Source organism: Rousettus aegyptiacus, unplaced genomic scaffold, assembly GCF_014176215.1.
Source record: "Rousettus aegyptiacus isolate mRouAeg1 unplaced genomic scaffold, mRouAeg1.p scaffold_m13_p_13, whole genome shotgun sequence".
Classification (NCBI taxonomy): Eukaryota; Metazoa; Chordata; class Mammalia; order Chiroptera; family Pteropodidae; genus Rousettus; species Rousettus aegyptiacus.
In genome coordinates this window covers 59,619,295-59,643,949 of record NW_023416288.1, presented here as the reverse complement: position 1 = coordinate 59,643,949, position 24,655 = coordinate 59,619,295, and the positions used below count along the sequence as shown (strand labels likewise).

General features: G+C 36.4%; 1 protein-coding gene across 2 annotated transcripts in view; it reads left to right on the top strand.

The window, feature by feature from the left end:
* Positions 1-24,655, top strand: part of EXOC4 (exocyst complex component 4) — a 632,532-nt gene that overhangs the window by 101,517 nt on the left and 506,360 nt on the right. The window lies entirely within an intron of this gene.

The window sequence follows — 24,655 nt, the reverse complement described above, 5'->3', positions numbered from 1 at the left end:
GTTTTTTGGCTTGTTTGTTCATTTGTTTTCTTAGAAAGTATTACCAAAAAAATAAAGTTGAATAATTTGGAATGAATAAGAGATTGAGTTTGGACTTTACCCCTTTTGGTAGAGGGCTGTTACTTTTTTCTTTTCTTTTTTTTTTTTGGTATAGAAAATTTCAAATATGTTCAGAAATACATAGACACGTATAATGAACCTTCATGTACTCGTCCATCCAACTTCACCAGTTTTGGGAGTTATCAATTTACGGTCATGTTGTTTCTTTTCTACCCCTACTCTTTTACCTTTCCTTTATTTTGGAAAAAAAAAATTAGAGATTATACTATTTTATCTGTATTTCAACATGAATCTCTAAAAGATAAGGACTCTTAAAGAAAACATAACCGTACCTGAAACATAATTTCTTTCTTATCAGATATCCAGTCAGTGTTTACATTTCAAGTTGTGTCAGGTATTGTAATTATGTTTTTTACAGTTCATTTAAATAGAATCCGAATAAGGTTTAAATTTTGCAGTTTGATAAGTTTAAGACTCTTTTACCTGTAAGTTTCCTTCCATCCTTCTCTTTCTTTTAACCCCTTGAAATTTATTTACTGAAGATACCAAATCATTTGTCCTGTAGAACTTTCTACATTCTGGATTTTGTTGATTGCTTTCCATTGGTGTCATTTGCTATTTGTTATTGTCTTGTAACTTGTGTCTGGAAGTCTAATCAGATTTAAGTTGATGGAGGGCATGATTACTTCATAGATGATGGTCGATATGCTTTTTTGATAGAGGAGCAAAATGGTGAAAATAAGTTTTAGGATGATTTATCTGGCAGCAGGGTGCAAAATGAATTGGCAGGGAAGGAAATAGATGGAGAGATAACAATAGGGCAAGTTCAGGTCAAGAGGGAAATATGAGACTTGGGTAGGGACAGTGAAAAGAAAGAGGACAGAGATTTTGAAAGAAGAGTGAATTTTTGAAACCTTTAAACACTGACTCTAAGACATGGGGAGCCATCATCAAGGTGAAGTTTTGAACCTGGGTGGTTGGGAATCAGGAGCTGGAAGATGGTACTTTGTGCCTGTTGACTTTGAGTTATTGGAAGAATATCTTGTAGAGTTGTGTTATAGGCCAGTAGAGATTGAGCATAGGAGGCTAGTAGAGAGGTTAGGGCAGGAGACAGAAATTTAGGGATCGTCTAATGATAAAGCTGAAGCTATATAAATGGACCAGATCAGAAGCTCATGAGTATGAAAGTGAAGTGAGGACTATTTCCCTTAAGTAGCTCACCAGCTCAACAGCTATCCATAGTTGCCATGAAGAGCATATTATACAGTCCCTAGAGATGGTGTTTCTTGGACTGATGCCACATTTTACTTTTGAATTTTTGTCATCCTATGTGGGTGATGCAATAGCAAATTTTTTAGCAGAAGCCAAATGTTGTTTAGGTCAAGGGCGGTGGCTTTCAGAAGCTGGCAATTCCTTAGGGGATGTGGACAGACACCATGAAGAAGAAGTAAAAGCCTGTTTTAACAGGTCTGGAAGTGAGCCTGGAAGGAAGTAAAGAAACAGAGCAAGCAGGACAGGAAGTATATTTGGGCCAGCAGTAAGGAAAAGACCTTGAAGTTGAGATGATTTGATATTTGTTTCCCTCTGAATCTCTATTAGCCAGCTTAACCTACACCATTACTGAGAATTGGTTAGTGAGAGTGGGCACCAGTTTCTTGATATCTTCTCTTGTTCGTCCATTCTTATATCCATCAGAACTCCAGGGAATGTGGTTAATGGAAAGCTACAAAAACTGCATATGGTCATAAAAACATTCTTCCTAACTTGAAGGATCTTGAGAAAATGTGTTTCTCAGAGATCTCAAACTGTTTAACACCATCATACTTACCCACCTATGTTTTATGTATACTTTTGTCCAGTTGTAGAAGAATGGACAGAATAAGTGTTGATTGTTGAATCTATGCTCATAATACAACCAAGTATTGAAAAAAGGTGATGGGCACTTCTTCAAGGCAAGTGGTCTTAAAAATCATTTAAATTTAGTTTTTCATTAGTAAGATAACAAATTTTATAGCATTCAGAGATGCAAATTTTTTTTAGTAGTGGCATGAATATTCTTCAATTAATTGCCTAAAAGTTTCGAAGGATTTTGAAATTATAAAGTGAACAACGCCAACAAAATTCATCGCTTTAAAATATGTATTCCATCTAAGGAAGACAAGGGCTGCCGCCAAGTGAACTACATACAACAGATGACGAAAGCTCAGCACGACATAGCCAGTCTCACGAGGGTGATAAATGACAGCATATTAGATATGTGTTAGCAACGTGATATGGCAGTGAAAAAGGCCAGCACTATTTTGGGCTGTGCTGCACAAAACAGCATCTCATCACAGATCTGGGGCCAGTCATCCCTGTCTACTCAGTTCTGGTGAGGCGGCATCTGGGATGCTGCATCGGGTGTTGGACACGTGTGCATCGGAATGATAGACAGACGGGTGGGAGTCCCAAGCAGAGCATCTGTAGTGATTAAGGGCTTCAGATGAGGCAAGTCTCGGTGCTTTTTGGAAAAGTTGGCATGTTTAGGAATGAGCATGGAAGCAAAAAGATGTTAACCTTTTCAAAGATAGGATGATACTGAAGAAATATCGTCATCGTAATGTTAGTCACTCAGAGAGTTATGACTAGCCAATAATTGGTTTAATATAGAACACTTTTTGAGGGGTTACTCAAGCATTTTCACAGATAACAGATTATCACAAAGGGGCTCCAAAGCAAAATTAAGCAAGTACTTGTTTATTGTCACTTGTGTTTTTATCAAGGGATCAACAAGTATGGCAGTGCCTGCTGTGCTGGGAAAGGGAATACAAAATAACTATTGATGATGTAGGTCAGATGCTTTTGACTGGAAATTCAAATGCAAATGCATTGGGAACAATGAGGGTGAGACTTTATAGTAATTCTTAAAAATTCAAGTGTGAAAGGAATTATTTACTTTCACAATAGTATACGTGAACACGGCATAAAGAAATTAAGTGCAGAATGTAAACTGAACGTCAGGGAACACTTCTACTTTGGACCATAGGATAGTCCCCAGGACAATGGAATTGAATTTCATTGGGCATTTGACAGAATTTAATGTGCATCAGTGGAGAAATAGACTGACTATCCCTGAAGGCTTTTTCATTTCTTTCTTCTCTGAGTCTGGGCCCTTGTTGATGATCTGGTCACCTGCTGTGATCAAAAAGAAACACCATCTCTTGTTTTTCTTTACCCAGGCATGTTTTAGATGCTCTGCTGACTGACATAGGCTAAAGGGGAGCTTCACTGCCCTGAGGCTGACCCTGCACCCTCCTGCCTGATTTTATAGAATTAACTCCTCGCTGTATGGGATGCAGCACTAGTAGGGTCAGTCAGGGCCCTCACTGAAGGTGAGTCAATTTGAGAGAGTGGCTGGTATGTATGAGGTCAGGGTCTTCTTCAAAGACTCATAATAACCTAACAGGGTTGCACACTGGCTCCCCTGGGGTGTTTTGGGAATAGAGTAGCTGCTGGGAATATAATACCAGTTCTGTTTCCACTCCTCCCAGGATTTTACTTTAAGGAAAAAGGTTATTCAGTGGGCTGGATGACCATAGACTTTTCCTGTATCCTGTAGAAATCTGATAATGTCACGTTCCTGGATGGGAATGGACTCCTGGAGAAAAGCTGGACTCCTTATGGTCTGATGATGATGTGTGGGCCAGTCTATAATCAAAGAAGTAAATTGAAAATGCAAAGGAAATTTTAGGTTTATTACAAATGGTCTGTGTTTCCCTGTAATAAACTAGTTTGTTGGATAAGATCATTTTCTTGGCTTGGCATTCAGATGCTTCTACAATTTAGACAAAGCCTGTTCCTCCACACCTAGTTTTATTCTTTTCTTATAGAAATGCTGTATTACAATTAAATTAGTCCCTTTGTCCTCTCAGTATGAGTCTGTTCTTTCTCACACCAGTGCTTTTGTCTGTGCTTCGCGTCTCTCCGTCTGCCTTTGCCGCATTCCTGGGCACCTCGTCTGCCGTGCTCCCGTGTGCTCTGTGTGGTCACATCTATGACAGTCACTGATCATTTCAAGAATTCGTTGCACTTTTTGTTTTTATCACTTATTTGACATGTCTCCTATTTTTCTTCCTTTGCAGAATCTACATCTTTCATTTCAATCAGATAAAAGTCCTCTGGAGGACCATTTCTTACTTGTCTTTAAGTTTCTCACAGTTCTTTTGCACTTTCAATTTTTAATTCATTTGTCAACTGGTCTTTCAGCCTTTTGAGAAAAGGGACTGTTATTCATTAATTGTGGTTCTACTCTACCCAAGAATTTGACATAGCTTCTTATGTGCAGTATGCACCTAATAAATATTTTTTGAATGAATGAGTAGTAGATACTCCAAAACATATCTATTGATTGATTTATTTAAGATTGAATTTTAAATGCCTAGTAAATATGATGAACTTTGTAGATTTAAAAGGCATGTGGCAGAGGAATCATAACATTGTGAAAAAGTTCCCAGGAGACCAGTGCACCCTGCTTTCTCTTATACTCTAGAGCAATTATACCATCCCATGGTTTCTGTCATCCAGGTAGATCAGCTCAGGGATTCAGGTAAAGGGCATGAAATAACGTTAAGAGAAATCATTGATAATTGAGTGTATCACAGTATCGTTACTAGATAACTGGTGCTTACTCATTGCCATCATTTTCATTGTAGGTGTCATAATACATTTGGAAGAACAGTGAAAAGTTTGATTGCAGGTTAAATTAAAATAAAACTATCCAAAATTGTCCTTATTTGGAAAAAGAATTCACGTTTTGATTTTTCATTTTGATTTTCTCCTTATTCAAAAAATTTTTATTCATATCCTGCTATAAGTGAACTATACTTGCTGTAAATTAAATCCACTTCTTCCAGGGACATGTTTTGTTTATAATTGCCTTTTTGAAATGTTAAGTCTTTAGGGTCCTCAGAGCTTATATGATGTAATTCTTTTGAGGAAACGCTATTTCATCAGAGCTTGCATTTCACCTGCGGGGCAGCTGGAGTGAGTGGCGTGGAGGTGTTTCCTCTGAGTAGTGTGTGAAGAGTTCTGCGGTCCTCTAAGAGGTGAGGCGCTTTAGGAGTGTAAGACTTTTATTATAACTGCGGACCTACTATACACAAAGAACCATGCTAACATCGTTGATGATTCTTTTGCATAATCAAAGAATTAAACAAAGTCATATTAATTTTCAGCTCCGTTAGAGATGCAAGAATCAGAAAAGGTGTTCGCCAAATGGGAAGGGACTAAATTGGTAGAATGAAATTTTAATTTCAAGCTTCAAGAGAATGTTACAAATCTAGCATAAAAATCCTACCAAAAGACCAATAAAGTTACGAGGAGAAAAAAAAAATGGAAAAAATGAACTACAGGAATATGAAATTAAAATTGCTGTAATTGAGTCAGTTTATGGTAGTAAATTACTTCTGAGAGCCTCAATTTGAGGATGCCCAGCTAGTCTCTGGTAATTAGTATAATTTTGCTGCAGTCACCAAGTCTTTATGTCATTGTTGCTGGTCAAACAAAAGGCAGTACTTTTGCCTTTTTTCTTACCTTGTGCCTAGCAATTGGTGGTGATGAAAAATCCATTTACTTGTGGAAGAGTAAAGGTGAAATTTCTAAAGTGAAAAAGGGACATCTAAAGTGCTCACTTTAAAGAAAGTTTGCATTTTTAATATAAAATACCTCTAATTTTCCTCAATGTTCATATAAACACCATTCCGATATATGTGAAGAGCTATTGTTCCTTTTCTGGAATCATTAACAAGTGGACTTGAGAGACAAACATGTATGCAAAGAAGAACCATGCCCCTTTCTTTAAAATAACAAACTGGAAGCAGCCAGAGGCTCTTGGGAAAACCCTTATCTTTTATATCTGTTATGCTCTTGGTTTTATATCTGCTGCATCTTCCTTCAGCCATGGCTAACTGGGATGGGACAGGGTATGAGCAGTTCACAATATCAAAGGAGCAAAGGAATAGGACCCTGGAATGGTGGTGGTTGTGAATCCATAGATTATTTGTATTGAACTTCTCTGTGACTCTGGAGGCAGTGAGTTTTACTGCTCAAGTGAAAAAAAAAATTGTATATATTATACACATAGTCTTTAGAAAGGAAAAAGCCATCTGTTCGTTTTGCCTATGTTTCTGTGGGGATTTAATCTGACATGGATCACTTGGGATTTGTAAAGAATAAGCCGGTGCTAACATTTTATGAAAAAGAGTGCCAGGAGGTGGGGGCAGGGGGCGGGAAACCAAAACTTTCTCTTCAGGGATGTTTAGCTCCCAACTTAGCAGATGCTTTTTCTCTCTCTCTTTTTTTGTTTTTCTGTTTCATTTAAAAAAAAAATATTATCGTATATGTACATGGCGAACGATTTTTTTTTTTTAATTTTAACCTTTTCTGACTCTTACTGGAAGAGGTTTATTCCTCTGTTTTACCATGAAAATTTCTCAGGGTAGGCAGTGGCATCCAGAATGATTTTAGACAGACTAGTGGTTCAGAGTGCGGTCCCTAGACCAGCATCATCAGCATCACTTGGGAACTGATTAGAAGTGTAAATTCTAGGGCTCTGTCCCACACTCACTGGTAGAGAAACTCTGGGAGGATGGGGCCCTGCAGTCTGTGCTGAAAAGTCCCATTGGTTAGGGGAACCACAATTTAGACACCAGACTGTAAAAAGGAAATACCGGTGTTGCTTCAGGAAACTTCAACTCTCATACTCATTTGTGCTGATAACTATAACCTGGACCAAACCTTAAATGCGTTATTTAACCTTCAGCCCTCAACACTTCAGAGCTCAGTGGTATTATTCCCATGCTCAGATGATGACACTGTGTCTAAGCTCACGATTGACTTTGAATTCTTGTCTGGTGTCAACGTTTATTGTCTTTACTACTCAATAGGAAGATTTTTTAAAAAATGATTTTTATTGACTTGTGACTTTTTACAAAAAAGTATATCATCAAGCAGTTTGTTATATGGCAGGTTGGGTCCCAAGAGCAAACCAGAGTATAAGCCTAGAACTCAATTCTAGGCCCGGCTCTGCCTTTATTCTCTCCGATTCATTTAGTCAGCCTAGCATCTCACCAAATAGGCTTCGTCCTGGGAGTCTTGATTCTTTAGGTGACTATCACTTCCCTGTGAAGTGTGCTACCTTTTTAAAGCAAGGCTTTCACTTCAATCTGGAAAGATGAGCACAGTAGAGTGACTTTTTTAAAGATCATCATCTCCTTTCAAGGTGAAGAGCTATAATTTGCTCATATTGATCTTGGTGTTATAAGACTGAGGTCTTCCATTTCAAAGAGCAAAGGAGTACAAACCAAAATGCTAAAGTTCACTTTCACCTGCATTTTATTTAGGAGTCCATTTGCAAACCAAAAGTATATCTTTGACTTGCAACTTCGCTGTTTGTCATAACAGTCATGATTCTGTCATCTCAAGTCTTAATTTATAACAACCTTCGAACCACCCTGGATCTACTCCAGACAGCTCACCTAGCCATCTTTTTTAGGTCTGTACATGTCTTTTAGTTTTATCGTTTCGCCTTTTTTTTTTTCTTCCCCTGTTTAACCTGAAGTTGCAGTCTCTTCAGCTGAATTATTATTAGCTCTTGGGCATGTCTTTGTTTCTTGTCTGTCCACTAATAATACTATGGCATTTCATAGCAGGTGCTTAATAACTTCACAAAGAATTAATATTTTGGTGCTTCCTCGTCTTGCTATGCTTTCCTACATCATTTCAAGCCTGCCCTCTATTATTTCATTTGTCTTTCAGTATTCATAATTCATCCTATTACCTCTAAGCATCTGTACTTGCCATTCACCTACTGCCGATACATCATTCTCTTCTCTCTAAACCTGTTCTCTCGACATTAATAATAGAAATGATACCTAACATTTATTGAGCGTATACCACATGCCACTATGCTTAGTCTTTTACACACATCCTGTGTAATCCCCATGTTGATAATGCCATTATTATTCTTACTTATAGGTGGTAAAAGTGAGATTTAAAGAAGTGACTTATCCGAACTATTAAGTGGTGAGGCCGACATTCAAACTCAGTTTTTCCTAATTGGAGTTAAGACACTTCACCCCTTTGATATATGATCTCCGTCGTTTTCAAAATTTATGTAAACCTTATTATGGCTTTGTCTACTTCCCTTTATTATGGTATCTTACTCATGTATTAGGCTTAACATACCTGTTGTAATCTGGAAAAAAAAAATGTGTAGAGACTCTGAGCAGGCCCTCCAGGCCGGCACTCCCACATGTGACATCTTGGGAATCTGCTACTTAGAGGGATCCGAATATCATAAGAGGCCATAATGAGCTATACTCTCCCAGGCAGAGATTTATTTTACATGGCACAAGTGATCTCTTCACCATAGTTCATACTTAAGATTGGTTGCCATTTTCAGTAGGTTCTGATGCAAGGGTAAGGACAAGAATGGATACATGGTCCTGTTAAGAAATAGGGTCGTATCAGCCTTTTTCTGGTTTAGTTACCTCCTTCTGCTATTACAAACAGTTCCTTTTAATCCAGGATCTTAGTGACTTTGTGCACTTGTGTGTCAGTCCTTTTCTTTATTTCACATTCACTCTCTGCATTTGCTTTATTTAGTATGTTGAACTTTTGATGTAGACTAGAGCACGTGGGGCCAGATCTTCATTTTAATAATATTCCCTTTGCAGACATTCCCCAATAATCCTTTCTTTAAGCAAGGTTTGCAGAAGGAGCTAAAAGCAGAATGACAAAGTGAGTTTTTGTGTTCCTTTATTTCAGTATGTTCCACATTTTCAACTGAAGTTCTAGAGACCAAAGAGAACTGGATTGCTTTTAGTTCCTTTGACTGTGAGCCTAACTTAGTGACTTGACTTCCATTTTCTCTAAACGGAATTACTTACATGTATTTCAGAGGATGACCTGTGGTGTAATTAGTATCTCTAAACTGATTAGAGAATGTAAAACAGTATTTAGGTGCTTATTATTTTTAAATTACATTTATGAAGGTTAAAATATTGATAACTCAACCATCATTAGCATCATCATCATTTAGAATTTGTATACCATTTGCACTTTCAAAGTGCTTTATTTATGTAAATTAGCTGATCCTCCTGGCATTTCTATAAATTATGTCGGTATTATCCTCTGAAATGTTGACATTTTTAGTTACTGCTTTTATTTCAGCCAAACTACACCTTGTTAAAAGGGTGAAAGTGATTAATAGCTTTTGTACCACTAAAGGGAAATGTTCTTACATACCCTCGAAGATAACTGGGTGCCTGGAAATACTGACATGGCCGCCAGGCTGATATTTGAGAATTAATTTATTTCCTTCGTATGAAGAGTATATGTTGGTTTTTTCTTTCCCCTCTTTCACCTTCCCACTTCTCCTTCACCTACTTATTTTGTATTATATGCATAAAAATGTGGTTACATTGTAAGTGTATATTTTTCACATATTTTCACAAACTAAACATACCCACCTAATCAGTACCCTGGTCAAGAAATAACACACTACCAGGGTCTCTGAAACTCTCTTATCACTTATTTGTTAAGTTCATTTAAGTGCAAGATTGTGTCTTGCAGACTAGAGATATAAAAATCAATGTAGTTCAAATTATGAGCATAATGAGTTTTCATGCTGAGATGTTGCTTTCAGTTATGAAATTGATTTTTATATATTCCAGAAATTTTATCCCACTGGCTTAAAGTAGCATCTAATAGTCACAGGAAGAGATGTACATCTTATGAGTAGTGTAGAAAAAAATACAGTGTTGAGTATCACAGGAGTAAAGTTGGGTTCTTTTAGGAAAAATTCACATGGAGGTGGGATTAGAGACCAGCTGCCTCTTGGGATAGAGAGTTGGATGGACAGAAGAGTTGGACTGAGTTAAGAGAAGAAAAAAGGAGGCGTGTAGGAGTGGCATATATTCCAAGGAAGGGAAATAGGTTTGTCTTACATGTGGCATGTTTTGGTGATGGAATATTCCACTTTGTTTTGGAATAGATGGTTCCTATAAGAGCACAGTCACTAACTATTCAGATTCGAGAGGTACATAGGGCCCAGATTTTTGAGGCTCTTGAATGACAGCTAAGGATTCATAGTAAACTGACACTTATTGAATACCATCTGTGTGTTAGACATAATGCCTAAGGCTTTTATATGTATTTCAAGTTTACACTCAAGACAAGGCTGTAGGTGCAGAGGTTAGTGACGCTGAAGACATAAACACCTAGAGAAAAATGGAGAGACTGGAGGCAGGAAGAGCAGTTAGAAGAGTGTTGTGGTGGTGGATCAGGCACAGGCGATGTGACCTTGGATTAAGCTTGGTCCCAAAATTTATAAATCCGGTTACCTCAAGACCCTGGACCTAGAGATAAGAGGCTGTAGAGTTTCTTGACTATTTTACATACAATCTAATTCAAGAGTTTTCAATAGTATAATGAGTTTTTAGTTGGTAGATAAATTTTCAGTCACCTGCTATTGATACATATGTATGCTCTGTGCTCCCGTTTCTGTGGCGTTGGTTAATTTAGGTGTACCCATCTAATAAGTATTTCCTAATACCTGTATATAACCGGTTTGGGAGTCACCCTAATGACTGAAGATTATAGTTCTACAATGCTCTCTCTTCAAGTTTTTTTCTTAGGAAATTTTGCCCCCCCCCCTTTATTTTTTAAACAGCAGTATGCTAATATCAGACACTGAATCTGGTTTATAGTTTCTCATTTTTCTCTTTCTCATTTCATCATTTTAGGAATAAAAGCCAAATGTCTTCGAAGAATTAACTTTTGACCTCTTTCTCTCAGTTTTAGTACTTGTTGGCCATAACAATTATCCGAGGTTTGTCTCAGTCCCTCCTTCCCTCCATCACCTCTCTGAGAAGTCTTGTTCCTCTGTTTTATGTTACCTCTTGGGTTGATCAACTAGATGATGAGAGGATGGATATAGAGATAGGTGGAGTATATAGATTAGTAGAGTAGTGGGTATGTGGGAAATGAATTGTGTGGTAGAGAAATAAGAAGGAAGGAAGAACAGGTGTAGAGAGTAAAACATACATAGACTGAAACAGGACAGAGAAAAAGAAGGTGTGAGACCTCTGAGTGATGGTCTGAGAAGCTGTTTGCAGCCGTAGGTTCATAGTCGAAGTCAGGTTCTAAAATTCTTAACCACGTTGTACAGGAAGCAGTAAAAAGTTATAAAAATATCTTTCAAGTATTTTTTTTTTTTTTAAGTCACCGTGATTCTTAGTGCCACGCCAGGGCGTGCCTAAGAACCCCTTGTTACCATCACCATTTGCATTCAGTATTCCTTAATGCCAGAGTGAAAACGATTTTTGTATTGGGTGCTCTGATGAGATGGGGCCTCGTGGTAGAAATGCTGGTGTTTTCATTTTAGCTTTAGAGAGGCAAGTTGTAGACAAGTCCCCTATTTCAGTGCTTCTCAGGTTTTAACATGCATATGAATCACCTGTTGATCTTAAAATGCAGACTTTTATCCAGTAGTTCCAGTATGCTGATAGATAATCTGCATTTCTAACAAGCTGCCAGTCGATTCCAGTGCTGCTTGGACCACAATTTGAGTAGCAAGACCCTCATTAATATTTCTTTGAACAGGAGTAGAAATCTTTTTACTCAGAGGAAACACGCCATCTTCAACATTTCTCGTCTTGAGATACTGGGAAGTGTTTGGGGTCTTCAAAGGGCTGTGGTCTCTACTCTTCTTCAGTATCCTTTTCTCCTAATTACTGTAATCTTGCTGCATTTGCGGAAAAACTGCAGGGAGGCCATCACATTTGACCTAGAACTCAAGTTCTGAACCTCTTTGTGAGTTACCAACAGTATTAAAAATTTATTTGTCTTATTACAGTGATTGGCCATTAGAGTGATGCCGACATTATTTATTGAGTCCTGCATCTTTGCTTAACTCATTGCTGGGTGCTGAGCTAGCTATGTTCTTTACTTTAGTGACTTCTGAATATTATCATTCCAGATGCTCCATATCAAAAATGTCCCATATCAGTCACTAAAGTCTAACAATTTCATTGCTTAACATCTCTAAATCCTTCAATTTCATTCTCTGCAAGGCTGCAGCTTTGGTTCAAGGCACCATTCTCTTCCCCATCCATCCTTGCCTCTCTAGGTTACGATAACTAGACTATTAACTGATTTAGCCCTCTTCTGATCTCCTCTTCACATTGCAGCTGGGATCATATTTTTAAATGATTTATCCCTCCTTAACGTCCAAGCTCTTAAAGGTAAGTCTGAACTCCTTGACATGGCACTCAAGGGCTTCCTTGAGTGTGGCCTTGGCTGTTTTACATCTCATTTTAGTCCCCTGATGGGGGTCCTATTCTTCCTTGCCTCCACACTTTCTCATTTATCATACCTTCTGTGTAAGAGAATTTTTTCTCACCTTGCCTTCCTTGGATAACACTCATTTATCTTTTACTTCTGAACTCGTCAAGCTTTCTAGAAGGCAGTTCCTGAATTTACAGTGGAGGGTTAGGGACCACTGTCATGGACTTTTCCTAAAGTCCTGGGTACTTTCCTGCTCCAGCAGTTTTGACCGATGTTTCTTGTTCTTGGCTCAGTTGAGTCCTGTGCACAACCATATTCTTTTTTTCCCTATTTTTTTATTGTGGTAAAATACACATAAAATATACAGTCTTAACCATTTTTAAGTGTACAATTCTGTGGTATTAAATAACTTATCATGCGCAGCCATCACCATCATCCATCTTGGTAACTCTTTTCATCTTGTAAAACTGAAACTCTATGTCCATTAAACAGTAACTCTTATTCCTCCTCTCCACACCCCCTGGCAACCAGCATTCTTTCTCTCTGTGGTTTTGAATGCTTTATGTACCTCATGTAAGTGAAATCACACAATATTTGTCTTTTCGTGACCAGTTTATTTCACTTAGCACAGTATACTCAGAGTTCATCCATGTTGTAGGATGTGTCAGAATTTTCTTCTTTTTAAGGGTTACTATTCCATTGTATGTATATATATCACATTTTGCTTATCCATTCATCCATCGATGGACATATAGGTTGCTTCTACATTTTAGCTATTGTGAAAAATGCTGCTATGGACATGAGTGTATAAATATCTTTTTGAGACTCTGCTTTCAGTTTTTTGGGGTATATATCCAAAAGTGGAATTGTTGACTCACGTAGTAAGTCTGGTTTTTTTTGGTACAGTGGCTGTGCCATTTTACATTCCCACAATAATACACCAAGGTTCCAGTTTCTCAACATCCTTGCCAATACTTCCTTTAGTTTAGTTTTATTTTTGTTTGTTTATTTTTGATGGTAGCCATCTTAATAGAGGTGAGTTGGTATCTCATTGTAGTTTTGATTTTTATTTCCCTGTGGATTGGTGAGGTTGAGTATCTTCATGGGCTTCTTGGCTATTTGTATATCTTCTTTGGAGAAATGTCTGTTCAGGTTCTTTGCCTATATTTGAATCAGGTTGTTTGCTATTGAGTTTTAGGAGTTTTCTGTATATCCTGGATGCTAATCCCATATCAGATATATACTATTGGCAAGTATTTTATTCCATTCTGTGGGTTACCTTTGTCCTCTTTTGATGTACATAAATTTTAAATTTAATGAAGTCCTACTTGATAATTCTTTTTTTGCTGCCTGTGCCTTTGGTGTCAATCCAAAAAAATTGTTGCTGAATCCAGTGTTGTGAAACATTAGCCCTATGTTCTCATATAAGAATTTCATAGTTTCATCTCATACGTTTAGATCTTTTATCGATTTTTAGTTATTTTTATATATAGATAAGAGCCCAACTTTATTCTTTCGTGTGTAGATATTTAGTTTGCCCAGCATCATTTGTTTAAATTCTCACAACGTGTTCTTCGTGCCTGGCATACAAATATTTATTGAGTCAGAGACTGAATTAAAAAGAAAGCTAAAAGTTAGGTATTATATTTTTATTTTGCCTAAGACAGAATGTACAATGATTTTGAGGCTATGGAAACCTTAATTAAAATCATACAACATTGATTTGGTAGTAAAGTTTTAATGATGTACATAAACAAATGTTAATAAAACAAAATTTGTAATTTTATGTTAGTATTTAGGCAGTGATCCGTATTAAATATGGAGGAGGGAAAACATGTGGAATAATAATTATAAGACTAATAATAACATTTGAATACAGATATAGAGAAGTTGTAGAAATTGTAAAAAATGAAATTCTTTTTGTAGTTTCTCTAGATCATGGTAAAATAATGTAAATATTACCAACAAATATTGATATTAAAATTCCTGTTTTCTGAATATAATTTTTATTTGCTATTTGAGGCAAATGTAGCACCCTATGATGGTAATGGGATTATAACTGAGAGCTAATGAAAGTAAAAGAAATTGCAACTATTTGTTTGTGCTGTTTACCCATCTAACTACCTGACTTGTCAACTGTTTGCCTACTGTGGGCAAGACACTGTTAGATTCTGTGGTTGCAAGCAAGGTGATAAAACGTACATAATTTGTAAAAGCATTTCAAGTATAAGTCTGCTTTGGTGGTCTTGATATAGTTAATAATTGTATAGTGACTAACTCCTTGCAAAAGTTTCATGTACCTTATCTCCTTTTATAACTATGTCACAGATGAAGAAACTGAGGCTGAGAGTAATTTATACAGTCATATGGCTACCCAGTGGAGAAAATAAACTTGAACCCAGAATAGACTCTTACACCAAATCTCATGCTATTTTTTTATACCATTCTGTGCTGCCTCCATGGGCTACCGTGGAATACCTCCCAGATCCCTAACAAGTGTTCAAGATCATAGTTTTAAAAATACTTCTAAAAATTCTTATGGCATATGTTTTAATGCTTAGTAACTTTTGAGCATGTGGACTAATAAAGCCTATCATATTACCTATTGGGTCTCGGTTGCTTGAAAACATTAAAACTGTGATTTTACCCTTAATGTTTTCTGAGATTATAGTTTTGTTTAGCTGTAAGAGGAAGGTATGTATATTTTGAAATTGATTCTTTCTCTTTGCCTTTTGTAATTTCTTTGCTATATTGATAAACTATAAAGGATGAAATTCTTATAGCTCGAAGAAACTTAGAGAAAGAAATATATTGCATTCTAGCATATAAATAAAATGCAATTCTCATAGTTCACTTTAGCTTAAATTATTTTTATATCTGCTCGTCATTTAGGCAACAGTTATTTCTGTTGACAATATCAATTGATAAAAGTGAATGTAACCATGGTTTATTAAATGTAATATCAATATGAATGTGAAGTGGTATAATTATAATATTCAGCTTGTCAGAGAGAGGGACCAATCAATTGCCGTCAGTGTGCATGTCCTAGAGTATGTGCAAGGAGCCTCGCGTCCCTTATAAGGACAGCTTCTCTTGTCCTCATTGAAGGGCTCGTTGACTCTTGGATTTGACAAAAAATCTCCTTGACAAACTTTAGTAAGGTTCCTCTGAGTCCTTTTCCCAACTAGGCCTTGACTTTGTGCTTATGTGTCTGATCTTGCTGAGTCCAGTTTTAGCAAGAATCCTAGTAAGTCAGTTTATTCAAAACTACTGTTCAGGATTTCTTCTAAGCTCTGGGATCATCTCATTTCACCTACATTTCAGTGTTTTGTCCATGTTTTACAGCATGGCTGCCAAATGTCAAAGCTTGGTTTTTGAACCTAAATCAATCTGACACCGAAGGCTACATACTGCATAGGAATGTTATATTCCTTCTCACATTTTTTTTTTTTTTCATTCCAGCATATGTGAGTTCTGTATATTTTCATAAAATAGTAACACTAGCCATGAATTCTGGGACTATCTGGCTAGGAGGAAAAGGTTAAATAGGTATCAGTGATTCTTTTCATTTATTTTTGCCCATTTTAATTTTCAACACTTTATAAGGCCAAATGACCTCTCTGAAGCACATAGGTAGCCTGTTTTAGGACCATCTTATATAAAGTTTTCTCTTTCTGAAGCTACCTGGAGTGACTACATAAAAATAGAAGTGTAATCAAAATCAGATAAACCTCCCAGTGAGTCAGTATATAGATTAATCATCATTGTTCTTACTCATAGGCTGTGCCTCTGCATTCCTCATCATGGATTGTACAGCCAGCTAACAAATTTATAAATGGTTTGCTAAAATACAATAACAGAATTATCAAGCTTTATTGCCATTTTATTGAGGTTTTGTTTTCCTGCTACAAAACTACCATTTTGATGGTCTAAAAATACCAGAATTTCAGCTGCATTAGGGTTACTCTTTTGCCTAATTTACTCCCTACTGCACACGTGAGAGATGTGTCTGTAAGGTCTGTGCTACATGCTACAGCTAAACACAGTGCTCCCCTCCCTTGTCAAAGCAGTCATGCTCAGTATCACCAGCTCTGAGAGGCCGCATATGCTGGAGGCTAAATTTCTTTGTTTATGCTCACATTGTTTCAAGAAATGGCCAGAGGAGTTGATTTGCTTTTGTTTCCCCAAACATTTCTATTGTTTCCTTTAGAGATCACTAACTCAGACAAGTGGGTGTGACTTCCTCTTATCCACATCCTGAGTCCTGCTCAACTCTTCTTACTATGGAGCATATTAGGCATTGGGCAGGCTGTGGTCGTTCAATTAATTCCTCCTTGTTGTTTTTTTTTACCCCCTAAATATTGTAATTACCCCGGGGATCTGATATTCTAAAGCAGAGGTCACCATCTCCCCTCCACCCCCACCTACCCAATCCCAGGCTGCACAGCAGGGCATGAGCCGCAGGTGAGTGAGCAAAGCTTCATCTGTATCTGCAGCTGCTCCCCAGTGCTAGCTAGTATCACCGCCTCAGCTGCACCTCAGATCATCAGGCATTAGAGTCTCATAGGAGCACTGGTCCCTGGTGCCAAAAAGGTTGGGGACCACTGTTCTAAAGAATGTTACTTTTGGCCAGTTCGGTAAGTATTAGAAATACTTTGATCTTCATAGCTCTGAGTTAAATAGCCATACAGGCTAATTAATGGAAGGGGGTTGAATGAACTAGAAATTACTGGACCTTACTTGCAGGAAAACCTGTTGTCAGTTAACATTTTTAAAGAATTTTGCATTTTCCTTGTTTTTTATTGTTAATTAGCCTATCGATATGATGATCTCAAGAGAATATTAAGAATTATTTCCCTTGTTTTACAATAAAGACATAAAGACTAAGCATGTAGATTTGAAGGAAGTCTCTTTTACTGGACTAAAAAGTGAAAATTATATTTTACCCTGGCCTGCCAGCTTATCACCTTTTCATTTTTTTTCCCTACCTCCAGACAGCCTATCCTGCTGAGCCAATACACAGTGAATGTAGTTTTGAAATGGTTTTATGTTCATGAGCACCACAGAGCCTGTAGGCATCATAATAATATATTGAGCATGTGTTTCGAGGTAGTTCAGAGTCTTTTTATTAGGACTTATAGGATATTACAGAGAAGGGAGATAGACAGCATTATATTAGAAAAAAGCATTATGTTAGGGAAATCAGTGTTTTGCATAGGGTTATCAAAAACTTAAGATAGAGGGATGTGTGTGTGTATGTATGTGATTTTCTTTTCCAAGTGAGGCTATAAATTCATTTATATTGTACATACATGGACATTTGTCTACTGTCTCATTTTGTATTTTGCTCAGATAACTACATTTGAGTTTGCAAAACATGCTTGTAAAATTTATTGTCTGAAACCTACATCAGCATCAATAGATCTAGACTATTTAAATTGTGCTAGGTCAGCGTCTCTCATTTTCCTAAAGTTTAGAACTGGCACTACATTGGATGGGACATTTTCTTAAGAAGCGGACAGTGTAGATGCTAGCTATCTTTGGGTCAACTTTTATCTATTTTTTGGCTATAGTTTATAAATTTTATATTTAATTCATAAATAAGTAATTATAGGTCAGCCATCTTTTGTATCAGAAGGAACTTGACAAAAAGAATGTGGTTAGTGTAAACTCATACCTTTATAAAAAGGAGTGAGACTTCATGTATTACATCTGTAGAGTTCTTTTTATTTAATGGAAAGAGGATTTGGAATATATATATGTATGTTTAGGGCTGTCAAATTGAGGGTATTTGGTGACTAGTAAAACCTTTGTTTTATGTTTCTCAAAGAATCATGCTGAACTGTAGTCATTTTTGGATACAAAGGAAAGGCCTTTAAATAGTTTGTTAAAAGTGTTAACCAAATGTAAGGAAGTCAAAGCATCTTTCTGTGATCTATAGATTGTAGATCCTCACTGATCAACTTTATTTATGGTAGTGTTGTCTTTAATAGTTTGTAATGTCATTAGAAATAAACGAGAATTTTTATTATTAAACATTCTTAGTTGTTTATGCATTTTAAAAATATTTCCCATTTCCTGTTTTTTCTTGACCTCTGCCAGTATGTTAGGCATGTTCTTATACTTGGGGAATTCTAACTAGATCTTGTCACAGATGTATATCTGTAGATTTCATGATTTCAGGGCTTGGCATCAGCAAAAGTAGAATAATTCCTTTGTCTTTACATTCTACCTAAACACATATTGACATTCTCAAGTAAGTTATTTGAACCAAATTTCAACATCAAATACCCCGGTGAAAGCATCTCTAGGTGCAAATTATGGTCAGATTATGAGAAATTTATCTTCAAGGTCGCAAAAGGCTGGCTTAGGGAATACTGTGTCCCAATGTCAAGTGGAACTCTTGCATTGTTGTTTACACTGAAGTACTTAAATGTATGTCCTTACCTGCTTTTCTTATGCCTTTTAAAAGTCATGGAGTAAATCATCATAACAAAGCCATTTTTTCCCCCTCGATTTTGAGCTGTAAGTTCTTTGTGCTTCTCTAATAATGCAGTCTACTTTTAAGTGTGGCCTTTGAAAGAAAGTAGTAGGACCCTAAACCTTAAAATGAATCATTAAATACAATCACCTTTCATCGAGCTTGTTTATAGTGTGTTGCTTCTCAGGGGTTGTTACTTGACTGCTGGGCTATAGACAGTCCTGCTCTGCAGTGGCCAGTCTAACTTTAAGCCTAGTAAAAGCTTCTAGGCTGTGCAGAATTTTTGATTTGCACCTGCCGAGTCCTTCAGAGTTCAGCTTTCTTAGGCCAGTATTTGGTGGGCCGGCATGAGTTAGCTGAATAAAAAGTGGCATCTTGTGGTGGGGCATTTGATCTTTCGTTTGAATATTTTGGATATTTTAATATTTTTATCCTTATTTTGGGTAATATCTAATTTTTTCACTTCTGGTGTAAAGTTAGCATCTGCCTGAGGGTAGCCTGTTTCTGCAACCTCACAATTTTATATTAATATCAAACCAACATGTAGAATCAAATATCCTCTAAGTTAATTTAAACAGAGCCCAGGCATAAGCCTAGTTCATATGACAGCAGCAAGCATGAGAAAAAAATTAGCAGTCATAAAGAATATTTTCCATAAGTAACCCCCTCAATCATATTAAAATTTAAGGGGAAGATAAACTTTGAGGGTTCTTTTTTCCCCATGAAAACGAAATCCAAAGTAGTTTGCAGTCATTTCTCTATCTTTGTCAAAACACTGGTTTGATAGCAAAGTAGTATGCAAGTACTCTTGTCACTTTCTTTAGAGGTGCTGACGGTGTTGTTGGTGCTCAGTTCATGTATAATAATAACATTTTTCAGGGTCAAAATGTGGCTTGTCTACCAGGGTCAATGCCAGTGCTCTTAGGAGAAGGGTGATTGGCATTTTAATCAGTGCAAATGTTCAGAACCTTTGTCTGAATAACTGTATTTTTAGCTCTTCAGATTTTCCTTCTTTGTGGTTCAGCACTAATCCAGAGGGGACAGCTCCATCTACTGCAGGCCCATTTCAGAATGATTCCTTCTGTCGAGTTCAGTGATTTTCCTTTTGCACAGCTGATTGAATTTTCTTCTGATTTACAAGCTTCAATGGAGGTAATGCTGAAACTGGTAATTTGTTTCAAAACCAAATTCCTTGTCATTTTGCCTAGTGCTTAGGTCCAAAGGAGTTACCAGTGAGCATTCTAAGTTCACTTTATTTAATAGTCATGTTCTGTTGGCACCTAGGTAGATGGTAAAACTGCCCTTGAGAAAATGTTGCTGTAGATGGTCTTTCTTTAATCATCCCTAGCTCGAAACTCCTTCCACAACCTGATGTTGGCATTTTATTGGTGAGGTCAGAGAAGTTACAGTGAATTTGGTGTCCGATGAGACTTGACTTTCAGTTCTGCCACTTTGGCTAGCTCTGGGATATCGTTCTTGGATTGATTTGCACTGACTGATCAGCGAGGGCAGCTGAAGGCCAGGCCATCTCAGCCAAAATCCGGCAACTCCAAAGGGCCATTCGAGCGCCATAGCTCCCCATAGTGTCAGTTGCTGCTGTGTTGGGCATTCGTTATGGTTTGACGGCTCCCTCTGCTCCATCCTGCTTCCACTACTTCTCTGAAAGGAAGCTGTGGGTGTAAATCCCAGGGGTACTTTTTAATAAGCGTCCTGCATGCTAAACTCCATCTCAGAGTCTATTTTCTGCTGACTTCAGTTTGGGAGTTTGGAGAATAGAGACTAAATGATAGAATTTGGATATTTTCCTGTAGGCAATAAGGGGCCATTGAGATGATTTGAACTCAGAAGTAATATGCTGAAAGCAGCGTATTAGACGTTTGATCTGGCATCCATATGGATCACACAGGGGTGAGACTGGATTAATCATCATGGTCACTTCCTGGTCTGTATATCGTATACATTTTTATTTCTCAGACTTAGCACACTGTGGTAATTATGTGTTGAGTTAACTGTTTTTATTGTGACCTTCTTGGGCCTATGGCACGTGTTGTATTCATGCTTTATTTCTCAGCCTGCAGAATGGTGTTTATGGTATATCATGGGCACTCAATAAATGTTCATTGAAAATAGGTTGATGAAAGATTCTGTGTTGTGCCAGCTTGAGTCAGATTCTCATGGAGTCAAGATAACTTGGTTATAGCCCTGAGAGGTTCCCAGAATCCGGGAATGTTGTGCAATGCTGGGGAGCATGCACAGATGCTCTGTATTGCATCAGACTTCCTTTTGTGGGCTTGGAGGTCTGCACTGTATATTGATGACTTGCAACCCAGAATCTTGGGTTTATAGAAGTCCCTGAGACTTTATCAGCTCCAAGAGGTCTTGTCACTTGATGACTTTTTATTCTAGGAGGTCTGAAATTGGAACAAGTCTGTCTTCTCTTTCGGATGAGAAATGTCTTTGGGTCAGTTTTCTTTAAAAATTCTCCTTCACTTACCTTATTCCTCACAGACTTACACATTCTTTTCCATTCTCTAGTCTATTTAGGTAGAATAATTTTTAAACTAATTGTAGAAATCAGTAAAATCTGTCTGAATATATTCCTATAATATTTATTAATTATTAACTTCATAGTGTCCTGCAAGTTGACTACAGGATGTTGAGTCTAAACAACAGGGCAAGTGATGTTAAAACAACTTGTTAGAGATAGAAAAGTCAGAAAAGGAAGTTATATTGGGAAATATGTTTATTTTATATAGGTTTATATTAAAATGACAATGGGCATTAGGATGAAATGTCTAGACAGTGGTAGTTCAAAACAGAAGGCAAGGGAGGCACTATAACCAGCTTTTTTGGGGGAAAAATGTCAAACTTTGAAAAGTATTGAAAGAATAATGCCATAAACACTAATATACCCTCACTTAGGTTTGCCAATTGTTAACACTTTGCTACACTTAATCTTTGTGTGTATACATATATATACACACATACGCTAAATTAAAGTATATGCGTGTGTATGTATTTATAAAGTATGTGATGTCGCACACATCAAGACACTTTACCCCTAAATATCTATTCTGTATCTTCTTACAATAAGGCCATTCTTCTACAGAGGTTCAGTACTGTTATTACACACAATTTACTGTTGATACAATAATGTTACTTAATATGCAGTCCATATTAAAATTTCTTTAATTATCCAAAAATATCTTTTATAACTGGGCTTCTGAGAATAATCTAGAATCCACCCAAAGATTGCATATTACATTTTGTCCTGCCTATTTAGTTCTCTTTAAACTAGAATAGTCCTTTCACTTTTCTTTGTTATCAGTGATATTTTTGAAGAGTCCAGGCCATTTGTTTTGTAAGAATGTCTCACATCTGGATTCTTCTTATTCATTCCTTTTGATTGGATTTGTTTTGTCAAATGTGGGCAAGAATGCTACATAGGTGATATGGTGTACTTTCTGCTGTCACTTCGGGAAGTACATATTACTTTCTTCTGTTACTGCCACTATTAAGTTTGATCACTTGATTAAAGTATTTCCTCCAATTCTCTTCATTTTAAGGAGACAGATCTCCATTATAATTAATAAGCTATCTATAGAGTGATATTTAGAGACCATTTGTCTATTATCTTTCTCAACATTTCACTGGATAGTTCTTGCATCCAATTTTGGTTTTCGTCTGAATCAATTATTACATTTGTGATTATAAAATAGTTAGATAATATAGATTTGAAATGCATTAGTTACTGATTAGTGGGTATAAGGATGGATTTGATAAATAATCAGCAATAAATGGTCCTAGAGTTGTTAGCTTTCTATTTGGAAAAAGTTAAAATTAAATACTCACCTCACACCATAGAGAAAAATAAATTTCACATAGTTTAGTTCTAAGTGTGAAAAGCAAAACTCATAAAACTTTCATAGGAGAACATACAATATGTATTTTCATGACATTGTGATAGGGAATAATTCCTTAAGACATAAAAATTACAAGCCCTAAAACAGAAGATTGACATTTTAAAATATATTAACATAAAAATTTTCAATATAACAAAAGACATTAAAACAAATGAAAAGAAACAATAGACTGGGAATACATATTTGCATCTCTTCTAAGTGATCAAATACAAGAACTCAGAGTTTGGAAGAAGTCATACAAATCAATAAAGAAATGACAAACTACTCAATAGACAATGGACAAAGGATATGAGTAGGCAATTAACAGAGAAGAGAGATTGAATATTCAATTATGAAAGATGTTCCACTTCATCAGTAACCAGGGAAATGAAAAGTAAGAACTTGGTGAGATTTCAATTTATACTTACTGGCAAAACCTAATAAGCTTGATAACAACAAGTGTTGGCAACGGTGAGAAGAAACAGGAACTCTTGTATATAATTGATTAGAATAACTTAGAGTAATATTTTTAGTGAGCAATCTGGAAATATCTGGTAGAGGTGGAAATGTGCATATTATGCAATTCAGCCATCCTGCTTTTAGGTATTAGCCTGGAAAATTGTCACTCATATAAAACAAGGAGACGTGTACAAGGATGTTCATTATAGCACTACTTCAAATAGGAAAAAAGGTAGAGGAATTGATAAATGTTGAGAAATTTGCTCCCCACACACTGGAGCAGTTAAGTTTAAGATACATAAACTGGTTATACATGTGTCCATATAGATGAATTTTAGAAACATAATACTAAACGAATAAGCTGTAAAAGAGTAATGTATATGTGTAATAATTATTATAGACACTTATATGTGAAATAGAATTATAATATGTGTATATAGCATGTGTGTATAGATGTAAACTGGTCTATTGAGATATAATTCATATCTCATATAATTCATTTTATTCAAAGTTTATAATTCAGTGTATTTTAGTAAGTTCACAGAATTTTTCATCTATCACCACAATCGATCATTTTTAGAACATTTTCATTACTCCTAAAAGAAACCCTTAGTCACCATTTCTCAAGTCTTCCATCCTCTCAAGCCCTCGGCAACCACTAATATACTTTCCGGGTCTATAGATTTGCCTATTCTGGACATTCCATGTACATAAATGAGGCAGTATGTGGTTCTTTGTAATTGAGTTCTTTCAGATGGATCATATTTTTAAGGTTCATCCATGGTAGAACATGTATCAGTCCTTCATTTTTTTAATTGTCAAATAATATTCATTGTATGGATAAAACACATTTTATTCATGTATTCATCCATCGATGGACATTTGGGTTGTTTCCATTTAATGGCTATTATGAATAATACTGCCAGGAACATTTATGTACAAGTTTTTGTATAGAAATACGTTTCAATTTCTCTTGAGTGGAATTGCTGGATTATATGGTAACTTAACTCTGTGTTGGAACTACCAAATTGCTTTCCATAGTGGCTGCACCCTTTTACATTCCCACCAGCAATGTGTCATGATTTTACTTTCCCCATATCCTTGTTGACACTTGTAACTTTCCATCTTTTTTATTATAAACGTTCTAGTGCATGAGAAGTAGCATCTCTTTATAGTTTTGATTTGCAGTTCTCTGATGGCTAATGATATTGATCAGTTTTTCATGTGTTCATTGGCTCCACATTTTAAAAATGAACAGTAGTATGTGTTGTTTCTCAAGATATATCTGTATAATCAAAGTATAAAAATGCGAATTGTGGAGAGTGGGGCTTTAGCTATATTTGTCTCATTTTACTCCTTAGAAAATGAAGAAAAAAGGCATGACACAAGGCAAAATGTTACCATTTGTTAAAGAACGGTCATAGAT